The following is a 20,919-nucleotide window of genomic DNA, read 5'->3' as shown; positions in this document are numbered from 1 at the left end:
TTTTAAATTCAAGAATACACTACTTTGAATAATAAAAAAAACAATGACCTAGCCCTAATAGGTCGAAAGCCATAAAACTTCGACCCTTTCCATTCAGAAGACTCAGCGTGTACTGAAAATGTACAGCAAACCTACTTGAGCATTTTTATGACACATTTAGATCTGGAATTCTTCACAAATTCACTTTTTTAATTTTTCGCTTCAAAAACAATAAGTTTTTTAACCATCATTTAAATAATCCTATTCATATTATCAATTTTGTGCATATTTTATATATTTTTTGTGTGGAAATTACTTCTAGGATATCTATTGTCGAAAGTGAATGAATAGAGTTGCTGTACTCAATAGTTTAAAAAAATAAAAGTAAAAATAAAAAAAGATTTATTTTATTTTTCAAATTTCAAAACAATTCCCTTCATCTTCTGATACTAAAAAATTTATTAGTCAATCATTAACTTAATTAGACAAGTATTTAATTATTTTGTTCAATAATTGCATAATTACGAAATTAATCTGCTTACTTTTTCTTATTCTTTATTTATTTCCCAATAGAGCGAAAGGTTATATTTTGTTATAGAAAATCTTGGAATTTAGAAAGTTAAAACAGCGACTATGGTGTTAATTATCTTTGTTTTTAATCTATTATACATCAATTATTATATTCTAAAAGACACTAAAATTATAAGGCACCTATGCAAAACTTTTGACTAAGGAAATGGAATTATTGTCTACCTATAAAAAAAAGTGGTTTAATGAAATGTCTACAAAATCTCGCACTTAATATCGTTCAAAACATCTTAATCACCAAATATTTTAAAAGATTGCAATGAAATTCCAAAGATTTTAACTAATTTCGACACGTTTACAAAATTATGAGGCGCTTAGAACTTTTTTAGAGTTATCTGAAAAGTAAGTAGATATTGACAAAGCAATATTCGTCTCTAATTTAATATAGGTTTCTTTGCGATGCAAGACTGGATTTTGTAAAACTACTTTCGAAGGCAATTCTGGTGATTTATAAAAGATAAAAAAGATTCATTTATCTGTTTCTTCATTTTATCATCTCTTAGATTCCAGTAATCTAAATTAATCTATAAAATTCTTCGTTTTTCATCTTTCTTCTTCTTACATAAAACATTCTTCTGGATTAGTTTCATTTATTGGATTTTCTTTTTTTAAATTTAATTTGTATTTTTTCTTTCAAGATTAATCAACTTTTGTCTTTAATTATTTGATTTTAACAATCGATCAGACCCTTAAAAAGTATAATTAATTGGGTTCAATTAATAAACACCTTCAACTTGCGCGTGAGCAAATTCTGATTCATAATTTGATATTTTGTCTATGTTAATTTTTTTTTCATTTTCGATGGACTTAAACGTCTTTTCGAATTTTTAAAATTCATCCATTAAGTTTTTCTAGACGATAATTTATGTTTAATGAACACCTGGTTTCAAAAAATGATTTTTTTAATCTATAGGAAGGAGGTAAGAATTTTTGAATGTATTTGATGCTTTTTAACTGTTAACCACAGTGAATAAAATAAATTTTTATCGATAATTGAATTGTCAACAAAAATCTTGTTTTTTGGCGAATATTCAACAAAACAGGTTAATCGTCAACGAAATAGATGAAGTTCAAAAAAAAAAGATTAATTTTCTAACCTCGATTTTAACACAAGCAAAGTGATGATCAAACAAACAAAGTGAATATATAAAACTTGTTAAATGGCGAATATTCAACAAAACAGGTTAATCGTCAACGAAATAGATGAAGTTCCAAAAAAAAAGATTAATTTTCTTACCTCGATTCTAACTCAAACAAAGTGATGATTTCTCAACAAAAAAGATTAATTTTCTACCCAGATAGACTACTTTTCAACAAAATACATTAAATCGGTAGCATATAGTTGAACCTTTAACTTATAAAACAAAACTTTTGAAATAAGAATGTAAAAGATATATTTTTTAATTTTAAAAAAACGCATTTCCAATATATTACGAACATATTCAAGTGAACTGTGTAATTTCTAAACAAATAGTAACATTTTCTAAAAAGTTAATTTTTCACTAAATTGTTGAATTTTTAATCCAAAGAGGTGAGGTATTTACAAAACAGTTGAATTTTAAGTCCGAATATATGAATTTTTAACAGAAAATTCAATGCACGATAAATTAGTTGAATTTTCAACTAAAATTACGAATCTTTCGCAAATAGTTGAATTCTTAACCGGAATTAATAATATTCCACCAAGAAAAAAAGACTAATTGACTACTTAAAAGGACGAATTTTCAATTAAATACATGATTTTGTAATTCTTATTAATTAAAAGAGATAATGTTTTCCTTTCTTAAATTTTTATTGCGGTTAGGGAAAAACTTTTTTCTAATTTTTTACTAAATTAGTAGAGTGTAATTTTTTAAAACATTTTCTTTGAGTCGGAAAGTAGGAAACTTTTACTTTCAATTTTTTCTATGTAGACAGTTTAAAATTGGTATGTTTTTACGATTTTTAGTGACTTGGATGGGAGAAAATTGTGGTCATAATTTATACTGAACTTGGACAGGGAACATTTTTTTTTGTTTTTCAGGTTTTTTTAAACTGGAAGAGGTACATATATTTTTTAAAGATTATAATTGAGTTGTGAAGGAGGAAATTTTAGTTATTAAAAGTTTTCATCAATTGGAGGAGACTAGTATTAATTTGGAACATGAAAAGTGCTACCATTTTATATTGTTTAAATTCTAAATTAAAAATTTCTTTATGTTTAATTTTGAAAGCTCGAAATTCAAAATATACTCTAATTGCTCTAATTTTCAGTTAAATTTTAATTGCATTCAAATTTCTCAGAGTTTGAAAAAAACGGGATATGATTGAGAATTTTTTTTCTTGCTTAAAACAGCCTTCCTTATTTGGATTTTTATAGAATTACACTAATTTTTCACTTTTCCATACATTTTTGGACAACAGAATCCCTCAAACTCTTCTTGAATCGCTTTTTAGAAGCTCTAGTTTGTGCCTAATTTCCAGTTGAATTGCTCCCGTAATTACTAGTCCTCCCCAAATTCATGGAACCCTATCCCAAACTCCCTTTCTAAATTTAAACACTGTTCAGATGAGAGCTAAACCTCGCCCTCTATATCTATCCAGACACCTAGGTCCCTGACCCTTCCAATTTGCAAGCACCCTTCAAAATCCGAACCCTTCACAACCCCCCGAGGTATCAACTTATCAACTCCTCTCCGAAAGCTAATTGGATCTGAAATCTCTGGAATGAGTATAATCCTGAAATTGGGTAGGGGTGAAAAAGGGAATTCCAGAGTTTGCTGAGCGACATGCGGTGGTGGTTGCGTCCACGAGGTCGGGTCAACCGGCATGGTGAATTTAAGTGGCTTGGAGGTGAGAGACCGAAAGGTTAGGTAGATAGAGCAGATAGGGTGGCTGAATAGAAACAAAGAAGGAAAGAAGAGGAATTCCCTCCAACCCTCCTATCCACCCCTAAAATGAAGAGACAGAAAGACCCATGGCCTGGTGCATTTCCAGCGTGCACAGAAGCGGTAGCGACACGGTTGGGGTGATCTGTGGAGTTTGCGGGGTTAGGTTAGTCGCTCGGTGGTGCGTCGCGTGTGGGTGGGTCGGTATGGAGTAATACAACGGGAAAAGAGAGTACTACGTTATACAAGCTTCTACAAGGAGGAAATTGTATAAGTGTATGTGTTTGGCGAAGGTGCAAACACAACCAAAGCCAGGCCGGCTCGTACCAACCTAGAAGCTAGAAGGGTTGCACGCCGGCGTACCAACTGCAACGTGCAAAACGTACCTACTACTAACCCACCAGTATTCCAAACCAAAAGTCAGAACCGAACCCGGTACCCCATCCTGGATCGGAGAGTGTGGAAACGGCAGAATGGGAGTCAAGAGGGAATAAAGGGGGTGTAGGAGATGTACGAAGAGCGGCGCCCAGCTGGAGCCACGTGCATCGATCTGACTAGAGGCGCCAGCCGTCCTATCCGTCGGCTCGTTCGTCCATGAGTTCGACCCTGCCCCACTCCAAACCCATCTCGAAACATTCCATCCCATTCCATTCTATTCTATAGTATTCTGTCCTACCCCCAAAGCAAGTCAGCTAGATGGTGATAGTGAGAGGCTGTTGGTTCGGATTGGTGGATTCGTTTTCTGGTTGGCTAGTTGGTTGGTGGTAGGTTGGTTCGTTGGTTGGCGATATTAAACTCTAGAGAGTAGATGTAGGGACTTTGATGCCTTTTCTCTACTCTCTAGTGCTAGAAGGTCGAGTCTCGAGGCCTATCGCCCTTAACCCCTGTCAAGGATGAATTCTGCGACTCTAGTGTTACTAGATGCGACGCAGCCAGGCTTCGAAATCTGTCGCATTTTCGAAGCAATCTTGGTTCAACGAACTCCATTGCACTCCACGCTACCGCATCCGCTTTACGCTAACGCGAACGCCTTGGACACTTTCGGTCCACTGGATCTTTGCTCTCTTTACCGAGGTTGGAGATTTTAGCTGTAGTCTGAAACTTTTTGGTTGAGCCTTAAAAAGGAGTTTAGGGAGGGGTTAAAAGGAGGTTTTAAGATGGAGTTTGACAAGTGAAAAGAGGAGTAGGAATTGATAGCGAGATAAAAGCGGAAATGGACTGCATAGGCTCTCTGGTGATCGAAATTGCTCTATATGGTCAGAGACTTCATTAAAAGGGGGGGTTGGAATTGGGTTTACGCAATTGCAGAAGGGAAGAAGGGACAGAAACTTGATTGAGCAATTAAAGCAGAATTAATTGATATAAACTATTTGAGGATTAAAATTGAGGATTAGGGTGGTTTCTGGATGCGGTTGCACAAATAAAGACGAGGCAGTAAATAGAGAAATTGCTGCTAAAATCAGCCAGGGTTATAAACTGGTAAAAAGAGTCAAATTTAAAAAAAAATTATTTGGAATTATTGAACAACAATTGTAATTGGGATGAAAAACAAAATTGAGTCAGAATTAGAGACAAAATATAACAAACAAAAATGTTGCTCAAACAAGTTTTCCAGTATTAAAACACTCTTATTGTCATACCTTTCATCCATAGGGAACAATTTCGGTCAAAATTCTTGAAGTCGAGTGTCTGAATATCAAGTTTAAAATTCTTTTTCACAAAATATATTTTCATATTTGCTAGAAAGTGTAAACCAAATTCAAAGTTATATAACAATTTTAGAGAATTCAATGTCAGATTCACACAAAAATGTACATTTATTCGGTTGTAAAGGGATCGCATTTAAGGAGGGTGCGTGGTAATAAAGAAGGGTAGTTGGAAATTGGATGGGTCAGGGACCTAGGTGTCTATATATATACAGATTTCTCGTATTACAAATAATTTAAAAGTGATATGTTGAATGTTTAATTAAACGTTAAAAAAGAAGAAAACACAATCGCTACAAGAAAATAGTTGTAATTGACGACCACCTGTGAGAACTAATCCTAAAGTCTCGATTTACCTTACTATATCTAATCTTTAACTATTAATTCCATATCAATTTTTTACCAACCTCTATTTGTCTTCGTTTAATCTAGCTCCTTATAATTTAAATATATCCATCCATTAAACTATATATCTATGTCCTATAACCCGCGTAACACCTAATCAATCTCTCAATCAATGAACCTCACATTTAACCTAGAGATCTGTCTATCAACCTGCCATCTTTCTATCATCTGGTCAATATTTAAATTCTCTATATCAATGGTCTTTCTCTTGACATGAAAAGCAAAATGTGATCAATTAGATTAAAATATGCTGACTTCCTGTTGCACGCAACAATCCATTATTTTCTAATAATAGTGACAACAATAACAAATACTATAATATAGCAAATATTATTTAAAAAAGGATAAGTATTGAACTTAATTAAAAGAAAAAAAGGAGGAGTCGATTATAAAACCTTCAACGTAGCGAAGACTCAACCTTTTTCTATTTTAACGCAATTTCATAGATTTTTTTTAGATAACGTTACTTATAGAGCTTATGTTTGATAATTATCTTCTCTGATGAGGAAATCGGTCCGATTCCGAAATGTGCTATTGAATGTTTAATCATAATCGTCTGCATGGAATCCTAATAGGTGGTTGTTCCTTTCTTAATAATATTTGCTATGCTATAGTGCTGTTTTTTTAAGTTGCTAAAATATACAAAAATAAGGCAATATCGTTTTGAGACCATTGTTCTCGAAGTTTTCCTTTTAGTCTGATTTTCTTTGGGAATGGCTCAAACGGAAGCTTTTCTCATGAAGCTGTGCTAAAAAATATAACTTTAAATTTTGTTATTCACCGATTTATTTCGCTGATATATCATAACTGCTATTGGTAGCTTCTAGATCAATCCTTTTTATCCGTTCCTCATTTAATAAATACATTTACAATTTACAATTACAAAGTAATATACACCTACCCTTCCAATTTTTAATAAAATTTATTTTTGAAAATAATAACTTCTTGTAACCAACACAGAACAGAAAAGTATTCTTTGCTTTCTCTTTGCCAGTAATATTGTGTCAAATATTAAGTTTCAAAAAAAAAAAACTTATTATAATTAAAATCCAACATATTTAGATTCTCCATTTACCCTTTGATCGCTTCCCAAATTAAAAATTTGAAAAATTCAATAAATAAAAAGGACATCTAATGTTCCAAAATTATCTTGAGTCATACTAAATATTATTTTTTAATACATATCTAAATGCTAACACCTTCAATTTGAGCTATCCCCAGAATAAATTGTCCTAAAAGAACAGCTTCCAGCTTGGTAGTATAAAAATTTAATTCTTTTTATTCTTGAACAACTAAAAACAAAAAGAGGTCACTTTAACGTAGCAAAATTTATTTTTATTGCACGCATCGACGTATCAAAACCTATAACTTGATCTGTCTTCGTAGACAATCAAACTAAAAAAAAAAACCTTTCAAAATTGTCATCTAAAAACGAAATCTAGTTTTTCTAATTTGTTTACCACCCGCCGATAACAAAAAAGCAATAATATGGAGTGATCAAATTTGATTTTTTAATGCACATCTGTATGTTAAAACCTTCAATCTAAGTCATACCTGAAAATTCGCAATAATGAAAAATTTTCCAGCATAGTGATCTAAAAACGAAATTTCTCAGCTATCTTTGAAGTACATCGAATAATGCTTAGGATATGATTAACCATCCTTAAAAAGGGCGCACGCTCCTACTATATATAATAATTCTTATCATTTAATAATTCTTAAGAAAGATGCTTTTGAACCATTTCTGAATTAATTTTAGTTCTTATCTATGCAATTTAAATATCATATATTAGGTCAAAATACCCTCTATATCAAATCTTATGAGATTAAAAATACCATTTACAGAACATTACTTTTTAAAAAAACCTTTTTAGTTTACACTTTCGACAGAAAGTGATCACAATGACTGCATAGATGCACTGAGAATCTACTGCCCAGTAGCCTTTAACTCGGTAACGAACCCGTAAAACCATTAGTAACCGCAGTACCCATAAGCTCATAAGGGGAGACTATTTTACAAGCGAACAATGGGTCAAATGACATACTTTGTAAATACACAAACAGATTGTTAGTCTTCAGAACAGATAACTTTGTAAATATCGAACTGAAAATTACGTAGATAGAAATATATTATATAAACAAATATATTTAGAATTCTTAACTTAGAATCACTTGTGGTTCATATAATTTTGTAGAAATTTCAAGTATCAAATCTTAAGGCAGTATGCTATTGAAGAATCGATATTTCAACTCATGTTTCACTATCAGAATTTCGAATTTTTTATTTCTTCTCTAACTATCTTCTTTAAAAGAACAGTTTCAGTTTGCAAAGATGGATAATTTAAAGCAATACTAGTTTTACCTGCATTATCATAATCGAACTTTCAAAGATTATTAATTACATTTAAACAATTTTTTTGTATAGAGGGCCTCTATCAGTTATGCAAGGTCTTATTTGGGGGGAGGGAGTCCGGAAAATTTTACGAATCCGTCCGGGAAGGGGGGGAGGATTTCTTACATAAGTTTCCTTTCTCGAATTATTTTTCTAAACTATGCTAACTGAAACCTTTTTTTACTGTCGTAATTACTTTTCATACATACAGTGATACACATGATATCATTATTTGCTTCCCATTTTTTTACTAAGCAATATTTCATATCACATTCAGCTGATCTTTTGAAATCTCGTGAATGGTTTTCAAAATTGTGTAAATATCCCTTGCATTATTTGTGATCAGGTAAAAATTTGTTGAAATCTTTAGAACTTAATGGATATTCTACATAACATAATGAAAACACTTTAAAGCGATTAAGCTTCCTGAAAATCCATTAAAATCTGTAAAAATGTCTTAATATTCTTTGGTATTAATTGAGATATTTTCATTCACTTATATTTACTTGAAATCGTCCAAATCCCGAAAAAAATCCCTAACTCTCCTTTATAATCCATGAGAATGTCTCAAAGTATTTTTAAACCCATAAAAATCTTTTATAAGTCATTATAATTTCGCAACATTTCTTAACATTCTTTATAATATTGGTAAATCCTATGAAATTCCATTAAATCTCTTGAAATCTAACGAAATTCCCTAAAACTTGTGGCGACACGAAAAAAAATTTCTAACTATGTGAATAGTTCATCAAATCTATTGATATCTCTTAAATTATATTTAAATATTCGATAATATATTAAATCATATAAAATCCCGTGACTTCTTTACAATTATTTCGAAACCTACTAACATCCCTTTAAATCCATTAAAAGATTCATAATCCGAAGTAATAGTTTTTGATTTCTTAAAAACTATTCAAATGCTTGAAAACCTTTTAAATCTTTTTAAGTAGCTTGAAAAATTGATATTTTTTCTTATGCTGTACTATGGCATTTTATTAAACTTTAAAATCTTTTCTTTTTAACTTTTTAAAACTTTTTTTAAACTCCAAAATCAATTGATATCTCTCAAATCTCTCGTATTCCTTTGAAATCGTTTGAAATGGGTTCATTCTTTTTCAGTTTCTTCAAATACTTTTTTCTTTTTTGCTAACTTCTGAAATTCCTAGATAGCTTCAAAAACCTCGGTAAATTCCATGAAAAAAATTGTATTCCCTTAAATACTTTTTAGTTCTTTTAAATACGTATAACCTTTTGAAATTGGTTTTAATACTTGCAAATACGAAACCCATTTTATTGGCTAAAAAATTCGTTAAGTTCAAGATAAGTTTTTTCAAGTAAAACTTTTGATGAAAAATAAAATAAGAACTTGATTCTTCGAAGATAACTGAATAAAATAAGTGAATGAAATAACAATATCATATCCCTAGGGATTCCCATTATTCAATATTCACAAAATATATATTTAAGTAAATTTAATATTAATATTCATCTATAAGATCTTTCGATTTATGAAATAGAAGACAAATGTTCTAGAGGACTTTGTAGATCCTTTTAAAAGCACAAAATTAGGTTTTGGACTTTTTTTAATGTTGCATATTTTGGGCGGAAAACAGAACTTTTCTTTTTTTTAAAAAAGCGTTATCTCGATTAAAACAAAAACTAGACGTCTGATAAAGAAATATTTACGAATAAATTTGCAGATAGTTATAGTTACTTTTTCATTGCAATATTTTTTTCTACCTCGCAGTTAATACTATACGTTTCATCTAAAAATGTTCTAAATAAAAAATTAGATCTTTTTGAGATGAATATATTGCATTACTCGCAGAGTTTATGTGAAAATGTTGCTATTTAGTTAAAAGTGTAATCACGATTAAAACAAAAACTATACGCTTTATAAAAGAATGTGTAAATTAAAAATGAAGATCTTTTAAAAAAAAAGTTTTGCTCGTCACTTTCTTTGTATCTCGTTTAGTTTTGCTGACAAAATTGAATTTTTAAGCCTTCAAAAAACATTTTCTATGCATAGAAACGGAAGTATTAGTCGAAAATAGTTAGTTAACAAAGTTTGTCTTTCTTTCCAGGCCTTGAAAGAGTACGCCAAAGCTCAATCCAATCTGATAAGTCTCAAAAGTTATCGTATCTAGAGAATTCGCAAAAATAATTTTTTTCCTAATTTCGGGCTTCCCAAAACATGCAAATTTGATGAAAACCGAAACAGTAAAATTCTACGTCGTACTTGTACCTCCTCATTAGAATGAGATTCTAAAAACTCGAAACTTTTTTAAAAAGAAAAAGAAATTCTCCAGTCTGAAAATCCGACCCTAGAGCTGATGAGAAAATCTCTAAATTCCTCCCTCTTTCGGTTAGCTCGAGGGATCCTGAAAGGTGTGCGCGCGCGTGTCAGAAGCAGAATCTAAAGTGCGTTGCACCTGCGGGCTGTCTGGTCTCTCTGTCTGAAGTGGCTGCAACCACTTAGGCTCTCGAGTCTCGCCTCGTTCTCTGGGTAGGCTAGGGTGGCTGGGTGGGCTGGGAAGTCCCCTGCGAGATTCCCTTTACTTTACTTGATGTGTCTGATGATACTCCACTGCTGCTCTGCTTGCACCCTCTTTCAGTCTCTCATCGCAAATTAATTTTCCCTGCGGGGTCCTCATCAGGCGTGAATTCTACCACTGTTTCGACACTCTGAGACTCTCAAAGAGATTAACGGATGCAATTACGGAACTGCATCGACACACGTGCTTCGCACATACTGTAGCGCATCAAGACCACGTGGCAATAGATCTAGATCAGGGTTACCTTGGCTATATCTGACCCTCTTATTTGACTGACCGTAATACGGTCAATCGCCTCTGTTCTATAGAAGGGATTCGCACTTATGCGCCTATGTCTGGAACACGTCAGTGATGTGCCGCCCGTGCCATAATTAGATTCACATCGGACGCGGTACCAAGTATTGATGATCCTGCACGAACCTATCGAACAGTTTATGTCCACTTAATAGACTTGTTAGACCAAGTATTCTATGATTGGCATTACGGATCATGAATGATTGATTGGAATCAAATATCAACTATTCTAGACTCTAGAGAAGGTACTTTCTGTGAAAAGTCACTTTTGATGTGTAAATATCTCAGTCGGTGACATTGCGGATAAAGCGTGTGTTCAAATTGACGTGTGAATCTTTGACAGCAATATGGAGGGTAAAGGATGTGTCTGAGTTTATATTTAAACACCTGAGGATGTAATATTGAGAACAAATTCTACGCTCGAATAGACGTGTAAGCATCCTGGTGATATGGATGGTAAAACCTGAGTCTGAGTTGTTGTTTTAATCTCTGAGACGTTAGTATGTAGGGTAAATTCCATGTTCAAGTTGAAATTTAAACATCTTATAAAGTAATATAAGGCTAAATTCTGTGTCAGAGTTGATTGGACAAGTCTTTGACGTTGATATTTCGGGTAAAGCATGTGTTCAGGTTGATGTGGAAATATATATGCCGACAATATGAAGGTTGATGTTTTTGTCTGAGTTGATATTTAAACATCTGGGAACGTGATATTGAAGGCACAGTCTGTACCCAAATTGATGTATCAAAATACTGGTGATATGGAGGGTAAAGCCTGCGTATGAGTTCATGCGATAATATCTCAGACGGTGATATGGTGGTTAAAGTCCATGTCCAAGTTGCCATGTAAACGTCTTAAGAAGAAATATTGAATGTAAAGCCAGTATCTGAATTCATTCGAAATGTCGTAAATAGTGATATTGCGGGTAAAGCATGTGCCCGAGTTGATTTGTAAACATCCTAGCTATATGGGGGGTAAAGCCAATCTCAGGGCGTTAAATTCTATAAATCCAATGGAAGTGAGACGGATCCATTTATAGATATAAGTATGATATGAAAATAGAGAAACAAGAGTCTGAATATTATTATTATAAGCAGTGCAGGTCCTTAACAGATCCGATATTCTAGTACTGATATGGATCATGTATGATAGTTTAAAATTTATTATTAAATGTCCTAGACTCCAGTGGACTTACTTATTTTCAGATGCTTCTTATAGATAAACGCCTAAGTCAAATATGGAGGGTAAAGCCTGTGCAAGACTTAATGTATTAATATATAAGACCGTCACATTAAGGGTACAGCCTTTATGAGATAATTGAATTCCTTGTTTCACGTGAAAGTTAAACCCACCTATTTATAGAAATAGGTATGGTATGAGTAGAAAGAAGCAAAAGCTTAGGTAAACGATTATCGAAGATTTTTACGCATAAATCTATTCAATAGAATCTGCTTTTTAAAAAAGGTGACAGAAACGTCCGTCTGTTCAACATCATTTTTATGTGTAAAGATATTAAATCGCGATATGGAGAGTAGAGCCTGTGTCAAATCGTTTAAAGTGTAGGGGACATTATCATTCATACTGAATTCGTAAAATATTACAATTGTCGTTGCTGTCAAATTTATCAAATATCTTTAATTTATGTAGGATATCAGTTCCAGTTTACGGTTATAGTTTAATAAATTTGTCTGGTTCAAAAGAAAATTCGGGGTTGCTAGCGGCAAGGACTAAAAATCGAAAAACAATTATTAATGTCCTTTCTTCTTGAGCAGTTAATAGAATTTGTATTTTTATATTTTAACAACATTCTCTATTAAAGAAAAAATAATATACACATGAGGGTAGACAGAAAAAAATTTTATTATTCAAAAAGTTAATAAAATAAAAATTGAGAATTCCCACTGAAATTTTCTTTACATCTTTTTCGTTTTATAATCATTTTCAAGATTGTTTCAACCAATTCCTCAAACATCGTTTCAAATAATGCTTGATTATATTCAAAATTATTTCTGCTAGAACTTATAGAGGACTTTTGACAACTTTTTAAAGATTTTTCACTCTTCCAATAAAAACTATTAATTAGGTAATTCTAAACAGATAAGGGCAAGGCATCTCTACAAATTTCATGAAAAACTTTTTTTCCTCATCTCCCTTCTGTGAAAAACAAACATTAGATTTCATTTGAATAAGAACAGAAAAAAGTAGCACTAACTCTCATCGCAACGAAAATTTTGCTGAATCAGGAAGTCGGTTCACCAAACTTGCAAAGGCTTTATGTAGTCAATAAATTCTTTTACTGGACTTGTTTCAGATGAAAATTATTTTTGCAAGTCATACAATCATAGGCTTTCTCAAATTCGCCTTTGTTGGAAAATTTTTTTAGAATAACTACCTTTTTAATATTTTCTCTGGTCATTCGTCTCATTAATTAATACCCAATGGACAGCAATAAAATACAATACAAAGCTTATAATTATTGAATAAAAGGGTGATGAATGTTAAAACATATGAGGAAGAACAGCAGAAAATGGTATATTTTTTTTCTTTTATTTAATGATAATTAATGACTTTCTGGTTTAAAAATTTATCTTTTATCGTATAAATTTTATCCTTTATATTTTATTAGTTGACGATTTATCACTTTAGCTCAAAAACCTTCCTTTTATATAAAAATTCAATTATTTGGATGAAAATTCCTTTCTACGATTAAAAATTAATGTTTGTGAACTCAAAACATCAATTTCATTTTGTTTTGTAGAATTTTTTTTTTTAATTAATCTTTTTTCATGAAAATTCATACATTTCGTTCGAAATTCTTATTTTTAGTAGAAAATAGTTTTCCTGGTTAAAAGGATATCTTTTTAATCAAAAATGTATTTCTTGGGTTGAAAATTTAGCTATTTGATTAGAAATTTTCTTTTCATTAAAAATTAATTTTTTAATTCAAAATCTAATTGTTTTAAATATTTCTTGCTTAGTCAAAAAAATTAATCTTCTGGGTTAACAACTTTTATAATGAAAACTCAATTATTTGGTTGAAAGTTAAACTATTTGGTAGCAAATTCGTTTTTCATTAAAAAAATTAATTTTTTGAACTAAAAATTTTACTATTAAACTTTTCTTTATTTTATCTCTTTTAGTTGAAATGTTCATTATTTGATTGGAAATTCGCCCTTTTTAGTAAAATTTTAATTTTCTTGTTTAAACTTCATCAGTTTGGATAAAAAATGAACTATTTTATAAAAAATTAAAGAAAAATTCAGAAAAAAATTTTAATCAAGGTTGAGTTCAAAAACTTTAATAGAATTTCAAAGTATTCAAAATAATTTTAAAAAGATCCGTCAAATTTCAGTAAAATTTGAGTGAATGTTGAAGGGCTTAAGGGACATTAGAAAAAGTTAATAAAATTCATGCGAAATCAAGATAAGTTAAAGATAATTCGAGTGAATAGAACAAAATGGTTTGAATATGAATCTGGTAAAATTGTTAAAAATTGAAGGATAAATGAAAAGTCTCTAAGCTGAATGAAAAAAAAAAATAAAAAATCCAGAAAATATCCTTTGAATTGAGTGGATTTGAAGAGAAGTTCAACGAATTTAGGAAAATAATTCAAAGAAATACAAAAAAATTCAGTAAAATAAAAAATGCTTGTGTTCTCAATTTTAACTTATTGAAAGGTGTCACTTAAGTGTTTTTCTGTTTTTATCTAAGAATGTGACCGTAGTGACTTTATATTGAAAAAGTCGCTAGCTCCCGACAGAAACGCAGTGAATCGGACCAACATTAAATTAGAATGACAAGCGTCCAAACGCTATGTGTCTTGAGAACACGGAGCGACCTTAGAATAACAGCTCTCTGCATCCACTCCGCAAGTACTTCGACATGTTTACGACAGGATAGTTACTTCTTTTTTTAAATAACTGAGAAAAAATAACATTTGGAAAAGGTAGCGATAATAGTTTCTTTTAAAAAGTAACTTACCCGTTACTAATCGGAAATAAGAGCAGGGTGAACTTGAATTGGAAAATGTATAAGAACCGGTACTCGTGTGGTCGTAAAAATAAGAGTCTATCCTGGAGAGTGTGCCAGGCTTATTTGAATAAGACTAGAAATGGCCATTAGGTTATATAACTGTTAGGGCAAAAAATAATGCTGTGAGAGACGTTGTGGATAATAAAGGGGATGAGACAGATAGGCAGAAAAGGGAGGGGATGTGACAGTTCAAGGTTCCATGACGCCGCTTCAAGGGAAAAATCTCCGCATTTGTCTGAATTACTGCGACCCCTTTAGCACCCCTAAATACCTACAGTACACAATGAAACTCTTCGCCAAATCCAATCAAATCACATCTTGGCACTTTAAAAAGAAGACCTTCAAAATGAAATGATGGCAGTCTCCTTGTTACCGAATCACACAGTATGTTTCTTTGAGATGTAGAGATGTTGAGACATCAATATTTTCAGAACATTTAGGAAATTGTGTAACATTCTAGCCAACACATTGCCAAATATTTCCGAGAATTTAGGAGTGGTTTATATTATTCAAGCAAAATAAATGATATTCTATTATATAAGCATCTAGAAGAGTCTAGAAAATTATACGAAATTCTAGATTTTGCAGCGAATTTAATAAGTTGAAGAATATTTATAAAAATTTCAAAATATTCCGGAAGACTTTAAAAATAAAAGCAATGCGTGTGTTCTAATATAAATTATTCAAAAAATTTGTTTTAATCCCAGCAATTTGTATAACAGTATCTAATATATTTCGCAAATGAAAAAGCAAAATTTTTCGAAAATTCTAGAACTTTCCTCAAAATGTCAGAACATTTTCTTAAGTGTAGAAAATTCTAGAATATTTTTTATCATTCTATAACATGCACGAATATTCTAGAATATTCTAGAAAATTAAAAAAATGTTCTTTAAAAGTAAGGAACATTTTAAAATGAGCTTGGTCATGGATCAGAATGTTTTTTGATTTGCATAAATCATTATAGAACACGTATTTTACAAAATGATCATAATTTTTTTCACAAGCATTGGGAGATATTCCGCGAATTCTCAAAAAATGACATTTTTTCTAAAAGCTATATGTTTCGAACCGCCATAGGTATTTGAGAGTCTTTTCTATTAGTCGACGTAAGAATTCTTGTTCTTTTAATTAAAACCCAAAAAACGGGAAAACTTTAAAAATGAGAAAGTGAAGACCTTTTTTTAAATTATTGAATGTAAAATTTCTCTAAAACGCCGCATTTTAACATTTTCTTTGTAAATAGAGGGCAATACGTTCCTGGTAAACTGCGTTTACGGATTTTTATTGCAAGCAATGAAAGTTAAAAAAATGTTGAGCTAAAGTTTTACACATTTAGAAAATTTCTACAAAAAATACATGCGGCTCTTTCTGGATAGCTTGCACTGTTCATGAGAAAAAATAATATTAAAAAAAATGTCTTTCCATAAGAATATTTTAACCGATATAAAAGTGATATAATGACTATTTTATACACATTAGAAGAACATTTAAAGAATATTGCAGTATATTAAAGGCGAGGTTTTTCTGAAAATCTTCTTTTTACATTTTCTAATTTCAGTAAATAAAATAAAAAATATTTTGTAGAAAGCCCTACCTTCTTTATTTTTTCCCATATTTTACTAAAGTTTCTTCTTATATAAAAAAGGCATACTAATAATTTTATGGGAACTAATTCATTTTTGAGGCCAAGCCTTTTTTTAATGTAATTTTTCATCTTTTCTCTTAAACAATGCAAAAATAAAAAAAGATTAAGAAGTATTTTTGTAACATTATCCTGTATTTGCAAACAGTCGCCATTTGGTCACTTTTGATATTTTTCAAACATTTTTTCGAAATGATAAAACAAAATTTCTGAGATTGAATGAGATAATAGATTTTTTATGTCATCAAGAAGCAGTTTACAATTATTATTGACACAAAGTATTTTATGATGATTGAGAATATCTAAAAATCTAAAATTAGGTGAAAGAGAACAATGTTAAAAGTTTGCCTAATTCAAAACTTAAGAAATTAATTAAATATGAGTTTGAGGTCTTGATTTTAATTTAATCTGGACTACGGAAATTAGGAAGTTACATAACTTCATTTAGACGAAATTTGTTATCAAATTATCAACTTTTGTGAAATGGACCAAATTCGATTACTTCTGGATGTGCGTTTTTATAATATTCTTTTAATTTTATAAACACTAATTTTTTCAATAATTAATTTTTTTCCAGTGAAAATCAAGACAATTTATAATACATTATTTATTTACCTACGCTGCAACCTTGAATATTTAAATAACAATGGTGTTCACCTGAAACTGCTATTTAATGTATTAATAAGAACTTTAAAAATTATTGTATTTTATAACATATTTAGGGCCTAGAAATAGGAATGTTATTATTTAGAGTAGGGTTGTTCGCAAAAACAATAAGCAAGAAAATACTCTCCTTATTTTTTCAGATGTTTCTGAAAATTTTTTACTGTTCAGAGCTTTTTTATGCAAAAATTTAGATGGTACACATACACATTTTTTGTGAGGGAAAATTCTGGGATTTTCCCCATACAATAGAGAAAAACATATAATAGAGATGAGATGAAATAATTTTAAACTTGGGAACCACAACCAATATTACTTTTTTAAATCCTCTGACAAGGCTTTTAATGGTTTCTTTATAATTGAAATTTGATAAAATAGCATTATACATAAATAGGAGGAAGAAGGAATAATTTATGTTATATAGAATAATTTTTTTCATATTTTCTCATAATGGAAGCGCAAGGATAATTTTTTAAATTTTAGAAGCCCACCTATTATAAGTATTCATAAGATCTACCGGACCGTCTATCTCCCCTTCTCAGCTCATATTTTTTAGGTCAAATTTTTTTGGATTTAAAAGGAATGCAAAGTATGTCGAAAATTTTTTAAAAAATGGGGTATTCAGTTTTAGTGTATTTCAAACGATCCCAAAGCATTATGAAAGCTTACATAGATTAAAAAATTTCCAGCTGTTCATAAGACTTTAAGAGCCTTGAATAATTGTAATCAGATTTCAGGAGATTTTAAGATTTTTTTTAAGATACTATTAGATTTCGATATAACTTCACTGATTTTGAAAAGTTTTAAGGATTCCAGAACAATTTTTGCTTATTTGTTGAAGTCCTTTAAAATCAATGAATTTTGTTTTTTTTTAAGTGATTGTAACGGATTTCAGAGATTTATAGATATTTGAAAGAATGTCACAAGATTTAAAATGATTTCAAATAATGTTAAGGAAATTCATCTTTCTGGTATGAAAATGCAACATTTTTTATATTTTTTCCCTTTACTGTAAAACCTTCCTTAGTTCAGTTGTTGCAAATTCAACTCTTTTATTGAAAATTTGTCTTTCTGATCTAAAAATTCATCTTCTTTGGTAGAAATTTTACCCTACATTTTTTTTGATTACTTAAAGTTTGGTTTAAAATTAAACTATTTGGTGGTGGAATAATGATTTTCTTGAAATAAATTATTCTATTTTATTAAAAATTTGTTTCTTTTGTTGAAAATTAATTTTTTAACTCAAAAAAAATCTATTCCACTTTTTCTTGAAGGTTTTTTTTCGATAAATAATCGTTTGCCGCGAAAATCGAACTACATATTTGTAAAAGAATTCTTTTTTGTTGTAGGTTCATCATTTTAGTTGCAATTTCACGTATTTCGTTCAAATTTCATCTTTTTTGGTAAAAAATTAAAGGATTTTAAAAAATTTTAACAAATTTAAATCGATTTCAAAAGGTTCATTGCAGTTTCGAAGGTAGTGTAAGGGTTTTCAAGAGATTTTAATGGATTGTAAAATATTGTAAGGAATTTCAAAATACTTCGAGGTATTTCGAAAGAATTCACAGGATTTCAAAGGAATTTTAAAGAATTTCCAGAGACACTGATGCTTTTTATCGAATTTTACAGAATGTAATTGTATTTATATAGCATTTTGCAGTTGGTAAGGGATTTCATAAGATTTTCATAGATTCTAAACGAATTTACGGAATTTTAATGGTTTTTCCGAGCTTTAAAACGGTTCCAATGATTCCATACGATGTAAAAGACTTTAAGAAATTTTAGAGCTTTAAATTTATATCCACGAATTTTAGAAGAATTCTTTGGATTTAAATAACTAAACGGGATTTCAAAAGATTTCTAAGTATACGAAAGTTTTTTTTTCAAGATTCGAAGGATTTCAAGGAATCTCGTAATATTTAGAAATATTTTACGGGATTTCAAGAATTTTCATTGTTTTTTAGATATTTTAGGAGATTTACATGGATTTTCAATGATTATGTGGGATTATTGTAGGTTTTAGAAGAATTAAAACGATTTTAAGGATTTCAAAAGATTTCACAGAATCTCAACGAATTTTAAGGGATTTCCATTTTTTAAAGGATTTTAAGGGATTTACAAAGAGCCGAATCATTTTCAAGGGTTTTTACGAGATTATGTACGATATCCATAGAATAAACAGGATTTCAAGAAATGTTAAAAAGATCAAACAATTTTTAGACATTTACCAAATTTAGCAAAAAGTGTATGGTATTTCAAAAAACTTAAGGAAATTTCAAAGAATTATAAGGGATTCAAAGAGAGAGTCGAAGGATTTTAAAAATATTTAACGAATTTGAATAGATATAAAGCGGTTTCGTTATTTACTGAGGTACTTCCTCAGACTGCCAAAGGATTTTAATAGATTTTAAAGATTCAGAAGTATATTCATGGATTTCAGAACAATTCGTATGATTTCAAAAGATTTAACGAAATTCTAAAGGACTTTTGAATATAATAAAGGCTTTAAAGACATTAAGAGTAATTTTAATGATTGTTAAGGATTTTAAGTGACTAAAAAAGATTATCATGTATTTGAAAGATTTCGAAGATTTCAAGGAATCTCCTAATATTTCAAACAATTTTACGGTATTTGGATAATTTAGTCACACTTTTATGAGATTTGAAAGACTTCAAGCGATTTTAGGCACTTCAACCAATTTCACATAATCAGAAAGAATTTTAAGGGATTTAAAGTTTTTGAAGGATTTTAACAGATTTCCAGAGAATTGAATCTTTTCTAAGGGATTTAACGCGATTATGTACGATATCCATAGAATACAAAGGACTAGAAAAAATTTTCAAAAGATTTAAAAGCTTCAAGGGATTCCAAGGGATCTCGTAATATTTCAAAATGTTTGACAGAATTTCAAGAATTTTAATCGATTTTTAGATATTTTAAGGCATTTGCAGGAATTTGAAAAATTTTACGCAATTTTTTAAGAGATTTCTGGGGAGCTTAATCTTTTTTAAGGATTTCATAATATTATCTGCGATATCCATGGATTTAACGGATTTAAGAATTTAAAAGAATTTTCAAATGATTTATAAAATTTTTGAGGGATTCACCAAGTTTGAAAAAAATCAATGGGATTACATGAGATTTGTGAATATTTCAAAGAACTTTTAAGCAATTTGGACGAAATTAAAGAGATTTAAAGGGTTTGTGATGATTTCATTGACTGTGGAAGGATTTTAAGCAATTTTAAAATTTTGGAAATTATATTTATGGGTTTTAGAGGATTTCGCAGGTTTTCAACAGATACAACGGAATTTGAAAGAATTTTCAAATATTATAAAGAATCTTAAAGGATTTCGAGCAATTTGAATGGATTTTTTAATGGGCTTTTCGCATTAAAACATCTTAAACAGTCACAACTATGTTCCAAAAGGATTTTTTCAAAATCTCGTTTTAATTACAGTAATAATAATATTGGCGATTCAAATCCAGAAAACTATAACTCAATGCTTTTCTAACATTTTTCTTCTTTTTTTAATTGCCTAACCTTCTACCTATTTTTAAAGTTTTTTTCTGATCATAATCCTATTCCCAAAAACTTTTAATTTCATTGTACAGTAAAATAGTAAAATAATTCTTTATCAACCAAAAATCTTTAATTATTTTTTCAGTAACAAAGAGGGAGGGTCGTTAAGGCCGGTTTTTGGCCTAATTTATTTTTGGACCAAAAAATCTGAAAAAATCATGGTAGTATCTTATAGGTATCCCGAGTCGATTGCACGCTAAACGGACT

At 30.2% G+C, this 20,919-nt stretch overlaps 1 protein-coding gene across 1 annotated transcript in view; it reads left to right on the top strand.

Moving 5' to 3' along the window:
• Positions 1 to 20,919, top strand: part of LOC117178971 (inhibin beta chain) — a 220,669-nt gene that overhangs the window by 100,435 nt on the left and 99,315 nt on the right. The gene's annotated exons all lie outside the window — the stretch shown is intronic.

This window comes from Belonocnema kinseyi, chromosome 8 (assembly GCF_010883055.1).
Source record: "Belonocnema kinseyi isolate 2016_QV_RU_SX_M_011 chromosome 8, B_treatae_v1, whole genome shotgun sequence".
Lineage (NCBI taxonomy): Eukaryota > Metazoa > Arthropoda > Insecta > Hymenoptera > Cynipidae > Belonocnema > Belonocnema kinseyi.
Note: the sequence above shows the minus strand (reverse complement) of the source record. Positions and strands in the feature narration are given on the sequence as shown.